General features: G+C 39.3%; 1 pseudogene; it reads left to right on the forward strand.

Annotated features, from left to right (window-relative positions):
• The first annotated feature begins 3,045 nt into the window (after positions 1–3,045).
• On the forward strand, positions 3,046–3,145 carry LOC120592070 (uncharacterized; annotated as a pseudogene).
• Positions 3,146–10,243: the final 7,098 nt, after the last annotated feature.

A 10,243-nucleotide genomic window follows, 5' to 3' on the forward strand; every position in this document is an offset into this window, starting at 1 on the left:
CTACTTTCTGTCATTATAGATTAGTTTTTTTCTAATATTTTATATAAATGGAATCATACAGTATGTATTCTTCTTTTGTCTGATCTCTTTCCCACAGCATAATTATTTTGAGATTCATCTATGTTGTAGCAATAGTTCATTCTTTTTTATTGCTGGGTAGTATTCCATTGTGTGGGTATACCACAATGTGCTTATCCAATTTTCTAGATGTTTACATTGTTTCTAGTTTTTGGCTATTAAGAATGAAGCTTCTATGAACATTCCTGTACAAGTCTTCATATAGACATATGCTGTCCATTCTCTGGGATAAATATCTAGGAGTGTAATGGTAATACCATATGATAGGTGTAGGTTTAACGTTTTAAGAAATTGCCAAACATTTTCCCAATGTGGTTGTACCATTTAACATTTGTACTAACAGTCTGAGAGATCCAGTTATTCCACATCCTTGCCAACATAAGGTATGATCAGTTATTTTAATTTTAGTATTTGTATTAGCTAGATAATAGTATCTTATTGTGGTTTTAATTTGCATTTCTCTAATGACTATTCATGTTGAGCATCTTTTCGTGTTCTTATTTTCCATCCACATATTGTTTTGGTGAAGTGTCTGTTCAAACCATTTGCTCAGTTTTTAAGTTGAGTTGTTTATTTTCTTATTTTTGAATTTTAAGAGAGTTCTTTATATATTCTGTTGTTGTTGTTGTTATTATTATTACAATGTCTTCTGATGGGTAGATTTTTAATTTTGGTGAAATCCAACTTATTAGTTCTTTCATGGACTTACTCTTTTACAGTTTCATCTCACTTTGGTTTTCGGCGGATCTCGCTGGCTGCTGTGCTAACAACAGAATGAATGGTAGGCAAAGGTGGCTGTATGGAGACCAGTTAAAAGGCTATATAATGAGAAGACAGGTAAGAAATGATGATGGTTTGGACTGGGGTGATGATAGTGGAGCTGATGAGGGGAGGAGGAATGTGGGTGTATCTTGAAGATAGAGCTCATGGGATTTTCTGGTGGATCGAATGTGAGATGTGAGGGAGTCCAGCTGAGCTTTTGGAAGCGTGGTGTTGCTGTTGTTTGAGCTGGGAGGGCTATCAACAGTGAAAGGTGAAGGCAAAAACCTGGAGCTTGGTGTTTGATACATAAATTTGAGAGGCCTGTTTGACATCCCAAGTAGGGTAGTATTTGGACACATGAGTCTGAGTTCAGTGGGATTCAGCCTCTGGACATGCTAGGTTCTGTGTCATCTCCTGATAATTCTCTCCCGAATTTGTATCTGTTGCTGAACTTGTCATTTCTTTTATTGCAGCTCATAGGCTAATCGCATAAGTTGTGACTCATGTAGGCAGGCAGTTGTTCATGATCCAAGTCTGTGACAATCCAGGAGCTGAGAGTGAAGTAACTTCCCATCCATGCCCCTGCAGTGGATAGAGATTTTCAGGCCTGGCTGAATTTCGAGAGGAAAAGTAGAGAGATGCCTGTAGTTCTTTCCCTCATTACTCTGAAGCCTGTCTCTTGTAGTTGGAATTGTTCTCTATTTGTAGATTTAAAGCCTGGGGCTAAGTCTTTCCTGCCCATTGATGGTGGATTCTGGTCAGGTGACTGAAGGGAGCCGGAACCACACTCTCCTTGGTTCTGTAGATGTCCATGCTCACCGCAGAGCAGCTCCCCTGGGATATTGCTTTTCATCAGGAGAAAACTTGGATCCATTTCCCAACTATCTGGAGATTTGCTTGATATGCTTCTGAGCCTCAGTTTTGAGAAGAGAAAGAATTCATCTTTAATGAAGACTAAATCACTAGCACTCATATATTATTATTGAGGCCAATAAATGCTTCCTTGGTCCCTTGGGCAAGTGAAACAGCGCCATCCGCTGGCTGGTTCGACACGCCACCCAGCATCTCCAGGGGGCGTATGTGCTGAGTTTATAATTTCAAGTGTCATAGATGCAGTGATCCCAAGTTTATTAATAAGCTCCCCAAAGGATGCTAATTCATTTTAAGAGATTTTATTTTGTATATTCTAATTTTGTTTCCCTCCAGATTTCTATGTGTACTAGAAACAAAACAATTCTAAAAAGAAGTGATTCATATTCTTGCCTTGTTCACACAGCAGCCATTTTCATTATTCCTTTCTCTTTCTTGTCCTTGTCTACTTGCAGACATGTTTACATTGCTGTAATCCATATTATGGATGAGGAAACTGTGGCTCAGAATGGATATTTGTAACTACCCCTTTAACATCGCGAGAGCGTGGGATTTTGCAGCAGGTGTTCAAGAGCCACTGATTATGTGATTTTGTGCGAATCACTTAATTTTCTGAATCTTAGTAATTCCTACCTATCTTCTGGGAATGTTGAGGACTAAAAGAAATGAAGTATATGAGGATGCTCGATAAACTATAATTTTAATTATAATTATAAATAATAATTTATAATCCTTCCTTAATAATTCCCCTGTTATTGGATTTAGATTGTCTTTTATATATTTAGTTAAGTTGTTAGAATGACAGTGCAATGAACCTGTCGTGTAGTTTTATTTTTATTATTTATAAATTCATTAGAATAAAGGGTTATTGTGGAATTTTAAGATGGTTTCTGCTATATATTGCCAAGAGATGATACCTGTTTATAGTATATGAGTGGACTAGTTTTATCAGTGTTGTGATACTGGATAATTTCTAAAATTCCTCTAATATAATGGGTGCAAGATGCTCCTACATTATTGAGTGAGCATTTCTTTTACTACAAGCAGAGTTGAACATTTTCCCACATGCTTTTTTACTAATAGTATCCCTGTTTTCATGAATTATCTTCTTAAGTTCTTTGCCAGTTTAGGAATTAGGGACTTAATTTTTTTTTGATATCAACTTATATAAACTCTTTACATAACTTAGAAATGAACCCTTTTTACATTTGCTGTGAATGCTTCCTCTAGATGACATCTTCCCTTTAATACTGGTTTTGTCAAATGGTTATTTACTTCGATAATGTACAAACTGTCCATTCTTTGCAATTTCTTTCAACTTCTAAAATTATCCTTGTGCTCACTTCAGTAGCACATATATTAAAATTGGAACGATATAGAGAAAATTAGCCTGGCCCCTCTGTAAGGATGATACATACATTTGTTCCATATTTTTTATGGTATAAGAATTCTATCTCAGTAAAGCTGTTACTGAAAAAAAAAATGTATCTTTCTTCTAAAGATCTGAAGCAGTACAGTAAAACAAGTTCCTATTTAAGAAGAAAGAATTTTATTTAAACTTTTCTTGTTCATATTCATTTGTGATATATGCCCATAATTTTCTTTTTGTGTGTTTTATCTTCATCAGGCTTTAGGAAGATGATCGTGTTTGCTTAATGGACACAAAGGTACCCTTATCTCTTTTTGCACTCTACTTGTTTTATAAAACATCAAAACCATCTGTTTCTTAAAAGTGTGAAAATTGTTCTGGTGTAAACATTGGGACCAGCTGCATTTTTTAGGTAGTTATCAGAAATTTCCTCAGTTTCTTCCTTGGTCATTATTCTGTTTAGATTTATACTTCTTGAGTTATTTTTAGTAAACTATATCTTTCTAGAAATTATTAATTTCATTGAAGATTTCAGTTTATTAGCCTACAACTATACATTACATTCTCTTTGGATTTGGGGAAAGAAATTTATTTTCTGTATTTTGTCCTATCTCCATTTCATTTTTAATTAAAAATGTTCCCTTAATTATATTTGTCAGAGGTTTATTTTAGTAGTCTTATAAAAAAGCATTTGAACTAATTTATCATTCTACTGCTTTATAATTTTATAATTTATTTCGGCTTTTATCTTTATTTACTGCCTCTTTTAAAATGACTTTCCCCTCAACTTTTAAATAGAAGGCTTTGTTAATACCAACTTGGATAATCCCAGCCTGAATTGGATTCTGAAACCAGACAGAAGTTGTGGAGAGAGAAACTGATGTGTTATCATTATATGTCATTTATCAGTCGGGGACCAACCAGGACCACAGCACCTGCGTCAGCCAGTGTTAATAGCATTCATACAGGAACTAGTTGTGAGGTACTGGAAGAGCTGAAAAGCCAAATGGGCTGGTGAGTCAACGCACAGATGTGCAGCAGCAGCAAGCTGATCCTCCCCACTCACACAGCTGTAGGGAGAAGAAGGGGAATGTTCCCAGACCCCAGGAGCTGGGTACCTGGTGGGAACCAGAAGCGCAGGTCTAATGAGAAGCCACAGAAGGCAGAGATGGGCTGGGGGGTGGAGAAGGATAGAGGGGAGGAATAATTTGGTTTTTACTACCCTCCTCCCCATAGTATCCTGCCAGTGCCTCTCTTTGGCAGAAATCAACCAGAAGCTTGCTGGCAAAGGAGCCTGAGAAATGTAATTTGCAAGGGTCAGGCTTAACAAGGAAGGGTAGTCAATAGACCTGTGAGCATGTAATGAACAGCACGGATACTTTCCCTTCAGTGCAGATGCGATCAGAAGAGTTCATGATGCTAGAAAGATGATATTACTCCACCAGGATGCTGTAAAATTTTGGCTGGGTTCCCCGGGCCTCTGCTTCTGTACCCCTTTCTCATTCTCCCTGTCTCCTTGCTTGCTTTCAGTTGCTGAGCCTATTATTTAAAAATGGTGAATCGAGTTTGTGCCCTGGCTCTTTCCTCAGCCATCTTACCTACAGTCTTGATTTTAACCTGGACCTGGGTGCAGTGGTGCCCAGCTCTTTATTTACTTCTGACTTCTGTGTTCAACTCCAGACCTGTATTTCTAGCCGTGTAATGGGCATCTTGCATGTGTCGGAATCCTTGTAAATTGAATTTATGATGTTCTCTTCTCCCCAAACCTCTTCCATCCCCCACATTCCTTTCTCAGTTAATAGGACTCCTCCATCTCAGCATCAGGGCTGGCCAGCTTGGAGTAGCCTGTAATCCTTTCTTCTCCCCACATTGGTATAGGCCTCCACACATCTGCTTGGTTCTGTGCCCCAAGATTTCTGTCTTTTATTTGATTGCATCTGTACCAGCTCTGGCCTTGTTTCTTCTTTGGCCTCTTCTAGCTGTTCTTCCTTCCTCTAGTCTCCCTCTGTTCTAGTCCATTCCACACATTGATGGCCAAGCGATAGTTTTGGAAATACAAACTGATCATGTTACTCAAGGCTGTGAACTCCCAAATCTCCTCCATGTGTATAGGATTTGCTTCAAGTTTCTTTGCTTTGGGATCAGCTTTTGCCTCGTTTTCCCACCTAATCTTTTGCCATTTTCCTTCACTGCTGTCTGATCCAGTCATGCCAGACTACCTTCTCTGCCCTGAGAAGGCCAGATTGTTTCATGTTTCTGCATCTATGTATATGCTTCTCTCTTGATTCTGAAGAGCAGTGGTTCTCAAAGTGGGCGTTGGGACTAGCAGCAATATCACCTGGGAACTTATTAGAAATGCAGATTTTCAGATTCCACTCAGACCAACTGAATCAGAAATTCTGGAGGTGGGGCTTGGGAGGCTGGGTTTTAATCATAGGTGATTCAAATGCAAAGTAAGTTTGAGAACCACTACTGTGAAAGACCCCCACCCCCAACCCCCTTGCACTATGAATCCTACTCAATTATAGATGCCAGCTTTGTGAAGCCTCTCCTGTTACTCTGGGTGGAGTTAATCACTCCTTCCTCTACCAGAGCTGTTAAAACCAGCATATTAAATTAACTGAATTTCTCAAAGGAAAGGGCTGAGTCTTGTTCATCTTTATGTCCCAGTCAGAGAAATGTCTTGAAATGCTCAACACACACACACACACACACACACACACACACACACACACACACACACACACACACACGATTAAAATTATTTAACAAACACTTGCATAATGCTTACAGCCAGGTGTTGTCCTGAGCACTATAATAATTTAAACCCTTTTAATTCTCATAAAAACTGTAAGCATTGGGAGCTGTTATAGCTACCATTTTCCAGACAAAAAATTGAGGCACTCAGAGATTGAAGTAATTTGAAGTCATGCAGCCAGTGAGTGGCGGAGCTGTGGTTTGAATTCTGTTGGCCTGGTAGCAGATTCTGACCCACTACTCCCCACTGCTCATCAGTATTAGTAAAAGGAGGCAGTATCATGGGCAAACCGGACTGCTCTGCATTGTGCAAGTCCTTTGTAGTGCTGTGCATGGCTCTTTCTTCAGCTTCCGTAGCCCCTAAAGCCATGGAGCAGTGCAGGGAGGCTTCTTAGAAGGCTCATGGGTCCTGCTTAGTTTCCCTCCCTGTAGCGGGAGAGGCCCTGGGCTAATGGTCTGGAAGAGCTTATTTGTTTTGATGGTCAATTACCTCCGCTGGCCCAGGAGGTCTGAGGATCAGTCTAAAGTTGTAGTTTTAAATCGTGAATTAGTCAGGCTACTTCTTAAAGTATTTCGGAGACCTTCAAGAAGAGAATGCATAGCATTATTCTCCCTGCGATAGCACAGGCCCTGCCCAGAGAATGGTTGGCTTAACCAGAGATTTATATAAGTTCCAGTTCTGAAACATTCTTTCACTACCATTTGGTTTCCTAATATACAAGATTTCTGGAATTTTTTAAATGAAAAGCCCCCTCTCAGTGCCCAAATATTTAGCACCTATGCATCATGTGTCTAGCATTGCACTATTTGTGTGAAGGTGTGAGAGAAGTATACGATTGGCTTATAGGAGTCTCCTAGTATAGTTGGAGAGAAGAGGTAAGGCACAGACATGAAGAATTAGAACAAGGCATTATTTTACATATTAGCATACAGTCATTAGTGTGGGCTCAAGTGCCAAACTGAGTGATACCAACAGAGAACAGGACAGCATGTGGTAGGATGTAGATTATGTGTTATAAATGATAAGTATAAAGCAAGTTAGAGAAAGTAGATAAATGAAGGCTGGGGGGAGGGGAATGTTTTAGAAGGGAGTGAGATTTGATCTGAGTAATGCAGAAGGATGATAAACAATAACACTGCATAACTTTAATTGAGAGCTTTGCTGTGTGCTGCACCCATTGTTGCCCAGATATCCCCATGGAAGACTTCTTTTTATCATTCTAATACCATCTGTTTAGGAAGGTCTTTCCTCCCTGCCCTGGGTACAGTTACTGCCTCTCCATTTTTTAATCACATTTTTTTCTCTTCAAAATACTCACCACGAGCTGAAATCTTTATTTGTTTATCTGCCATGGCAGAGACTGTTACATACCTACTCAATACTTCTTCTCCTCTTTTCTTTACTAACAGAATTCTATTTTTCTTTGTGGCAAAAAATACATTCAGCTGGGGGTATATTTCCCTCTCAGTCTCCCTCGAAGGTAGGAGTGACTAATAAGTTGCATGCGTTGTCTCTGGACTAGGGTTTCAGCAAAAGGCGGGAAACACCTTTTTAAGGGGACTCAACTCTGTCGGGAGGCACCTCCTCTTGCCTTTCTCTTTCTTTCTTCTTGTTAGAATGTGGATAAAACGAATGAAGCTTTGGTAGCCATTTTGGAATATGAGGTGCTCTGGAAAATGGACACCGTGTGCTAAGGATGATGTATCAGAAAGGTAGGATGAGTCTGGGTCCCTGATGACATTGTAGAGCCACCCTATGAGTCTTGGATTGCCAGCCTCCATATATATTTTATGTGAGAGAAGCTAGACCTATAATTTGCTTAAGTTTATATTACTTGGGTTTCTACTATGTTCAACCAAACCCAATCCTAACATATAAACTTATTTAGAACCTGTTTTTCCCCCTTGACTAGAATGTAACCTCCACGAGTCCAAGAACTTTTGTCTTTACTATTACAGTCCTACTAAATTCCTGGTACTTATGATATCATCTGGCATGTAATAATTGCTCAATAAATATTTATTGACTGATGAGTGTATGGTTATAGAGAGGGCCTGATGAGATTTCTTGAGGTGCTATTTATGGGATATGGAGCAGTCAGCGTAGATGAGGTTATGCTCAAGTAATAACACCAACATCTAAGTAGCTTAACACAACAGAAGTTTATTGCTGCTTGATTATGGTCATCTACAAATCTAAGCAGGTTTCCAGTTAGCTGTTCTCTGTATCCACCATTCTTGGCTGCTTTGACCTTTTAGTATCTTTACTCAAGTTCACCATGCTTCAGGATTCACCACTGCAGAAGAAGGGAGCATGGAGTATCACGAGCCAGCTCTTAAATGCTTCTGTCTGGAAGTTACATGTATCATTTTTACTTACATTTCATTGGCCAAAGTCAGTCATAAGGCCACAACTGACTTCAAGGGGATAGGAGGGAAGGAGAAATGGAACTATTAAAGAGTGCTGGTAATATCTACCATGCGCTCTCTCTGTGGCCTCTGAAACTTCTGGGGAGGTAGTAGGTAAGAGCCCTGAGCATACTTAGAGAAGAAATGGTAAGTAAATCCAATGGAGGATGCCAATTCAAGTGGGGAGAAAAGAAGCCATATGCATAGACAATTCTTTAAGTTATCTTTGAAATGTGAAGATGACAACTTTTCCATCACATGGGCCAACCTATTGCTCAGCCAGGATTATTGAGAGCATCTGCCTGTGTGTATTAAATCTGGACCTCACTTTTGGTGTCATCAGACTATATTCTACTCTCTCACTTAGTCTTGCCACTTAGGCTTGCTCTTTAGGTAACACATTTTAAACTCTAAACCTTTGTATCATCTTTGCTTATATCCAAACTTAATGGCCCCGTGTCTCATCACTTCGGGATTTTGAATTAAGCTATAAACTAATTCAAGCTAAGATGTGATAGTTTGATAAAATAACTCACCGAAGGTATTTGCATTTTAATGGAGGCTTTCAATGCCTTAAAGCAGAAGGGTTGTAATTTCAGGCACCTTGGTAAGCAGGTTGGGAAAATATTTTTCTCCAGAGGAGTCTTTTAGTGCTCCTTAAATCTTATCACACTGCTTTGCAGACAGAACAGGACTGACTCTCCTGGCTGATTTCTGTCATGTTCTAAGCCAGATACCTCCTGGGGAGAGGGTGAAATGATAACAACATTGGTCCTATTTTATTAAGTACATTGGTAAGAGAAGAAAGGAAACTTATTCAGAGGAGATGAACTCAGGTGTGCAGAGAAAAACAAATAAACCATCTCACTCCTCTGTCCCCTGATAAAACATCCATTGGTGTTCATGGCAGAATTATGCTGCTTTCCATAAAAGACAACTCAGGCTTTTAGTGCCGTTGTGGAAACAGCTAGGTTTCTTCCCCACTGTTTGACATTTTCCATGCTTGTTGCTAAATCTTTGACAGAAGCATTAGCTGGGCTGAAGAATAATAGTGTTGTAAGAAAGCTGATAATGGCCTAGAAAAAAAAGTATGTATAATACATACCTTGACATTGAATCACTGAATACTTTAATAAGTAATGCACACAAACAGAGGCCTTTTGTGTTGACATAAAATGTAAGCTCTACCTTTCTTCTCATTGAGAAGCATAAAGAACAAGAGAGGAAAATAGATGGAAGAAATTCAAATATTTTCCTTTGGGGACTTTGATGTGTCAATGTGCTATACACCAATAGATTCTTTTTAATTTTCTTAAGTGTTAGAGGATGAGAGCGTGTGAGAGAGGAGATAGAGTATGTGTTGTGTTTCTTGATGTTTTCCAGAAAGCAGTTCCAGATGCGAGAATCTTGTTCTAACATGGCTTTGGAAACCCAGGGGACTTGATAGTCTTAGTTGAAGTGAACGCCACAGAGCAGTGCTCAAAGGGGCCCAGGCTCCAGTGAGCAAGAGCCCGTCTCAGTGCCAGAATGAGCACATGTGACCTGGTATGACACATCCTCTGGGATGGAGCTTTTGGGCAGGACGCATGATCACAGACAGAGCCTTCAAGGTGGGGAGTGAAAAAGAGCGATAAAAATAGTTGAATGTGTAAGTTTTGGTGACCCTTGACATTTTTTGACTTAGATTTTTGGGAAAAAATTCTTTATCATAAAGACTCCCCTCCTAGAGTGCCAGGTGATAAACTTGAAGCCTTTTTATTCCTTTCTCTCATTTTCAAGCTTTCTCTACAAAAGCCATTATTGCCTTCACTCTCTTCTCATCTTTCACCCATCCTTCAACAGTGTTTGAAATATCTTTTCATCTCTGACAGCTATTTTCCTATCTTATGGCATGGAACTCTGACCCCAAATATGTCTAGTTGCCTCCTGCAGATTATACTTAACCCTGACTAGACTTTGCTGTGGTTAGAATGTATTTTTGGCTGCAAGTAATAGGAA

Source organism: Pteropus medius, unplaced genomic scaffold (genome assembly GCF_902729225.1).
Source record: "Pteropus medius unplaced genomic scaffold, Ma_sr-lr_union100, whole genome shotgun sequence".
Classification (NCBI taxonomy): Eukaryota; Metazoa; Chordata; class Mammalia; order Chiroptera; family Pteropodidae; genus Pteropus; species Pteropus medius.